This window comes from Octopus bimaculoides, chromosome 13 (assembly GCF_001194135.2).
Source record: "Octopus bimaculoides isolate UCB-OBI-ISO-001 chromosome 13, ASM119413v2, whole genome shotgun sequence".
NCBI lineage: Eukaryota > Metazoa > Mollusca > Cephalopoda > Octopoda > Octopodidae > Octopus > Octopus bimaculoides.
The window spans coordinates 43,685,734-43,687,327 of NC_068993.1; the positions used below are offsets into that span (position 1 = coordinate 43,685,734).

At 35.3% G+C, this 1,594-nt stretch overlaps 1 protein-coding gene across 1 annotated transcript in view; it reads right to left on the bottom strand.

Moving 5' to 3' along the window:
- LOC106882953 (ganglioside GM2 activator) overlaps nt 1–1,594 on the bottom strand; it is a 15,972-nt gene that overhangs the window by 13,346 nt on the left and 1,032 nt on the right. The gene's annotated exons all lie outside the window — the stretch shown is intronic.

Genomic DNA, 1,594 nt, shown 5'->3' on the forward strand with positions numbered 1-1,594 from the left:
TATAAAATCCCGTGTGTAGAACAAATTCACAAAACTTTTCTGAAAATTCAAAAAAATAATAAAGTTATGAGGGGTTATATGGGGTACTTAAACCAGAATTCTGCCAAAATTTTTTTCTTTCCCAGACAAAAGTACACAAACCCAAAATTTTCAATTCGTAATTGTCCATTTCTTTGCTAATATTTTCACACTTTCCACGCACCAAACCTCGTGGAATCCTTTGTCGAAGGTGCTTGCGTAGTATACTTAAAATCAGATGGCCCGAACACGTAAGCAATATGGAGCTATGGCAAAGAACGAATCATGTTTCGATTAGGGAGCAAATATCTAAGAAAAAGTGAAAGTGGATTAGTAGCACAATTAGAAAAGACACACCAAATGTAGCGAAAAGTGCTTTGCAGTGGAATCCGGATGGATATAGAAAGAGGGGCAGGCCTAAGAACTCGTGACGTAGATCAACACAAAAGGAACTGGAGAAAGGGGGACATTCGTGGCAGAGTATAAGTACAGAAGCGAGAAATTATGCGACATGGAATTCAATTATAAGTGGCCTTTACTCCGCGTTGTGGGGTTAAAGGCAAGAAAGAAAGACAAAAGTACATTGCCGAAACAACAAAGAGGAATTTGATGTTTAGTAATAATTAATGACATGAGAAGTTCTCACGTCATTAATTATTACTAGCGCCGCTGCTTTGAGAAAGACTGATTGAGCTTCTAAGTTTCCTGGAGCTAAGCTATACCACAGAAATATTTTCTATTGATTCTTCCCTTTTAACTTCACGACTTCGTAAGGTTAGAGACTGGGGTTCTCCATAAGCACCAGTTGAAATGCGTTACTTTCGTGCGGTGTCCCTCAATATCATGTCCTTTCTGGAAGTATGTTCCCTAATATTTATGTTGCTTCTAATCTATAATCAAAAGCATTTCCAGTTATAACCATCCTGCCTTCTCTTCCACTCTTCCACCCAGGAATTCTGTACCCAGGGCGATTATATTATTCACTGTTTCGTTTCGATTATTTTTAGTTAGTTTCAATATCAGTTAAAAAAAAATTAATACAGAAATCTTATTTGTATTTACGATATTTAAAATATATATAGCTATTACTCAAAAACTAGTATATAAAAGCGTGTGCATGTGTTGAAGAAAAAAATATTGTAGAATCACAATGTGAAAAGGGCATACATTGTTGAATGTGGTACCATGGTTCTGAATGAATGAAAACTGGTGAATTTCCAATACATATTCTGTTTACATTAGTAGAATCTCCGAAACGATACCTGGCGAAAAAAAGTTTTCCTCCATCATTAATCTATTTGTATTGACTTATGAAATAAAATCTTACGTTGATTAATCAAATGTTGTATGTAGGTTGAAGTATTTTACTCTAGTCGTATGCGTAAACGAAAATATACGTATATTTTTTATCATGAATTTTTGTTTACATATAACAGAAATAGGGATTCAAAGAATGAAACAGAGATGATGGTAAACTCTTCGTCGGGTGTCCAAATATCACGACAGTAGCCGAGATGAAGGTATAAAATTAACGCTGACCTTCCAATATAGAGGTGAGTGTCGAATAGACGGTTAT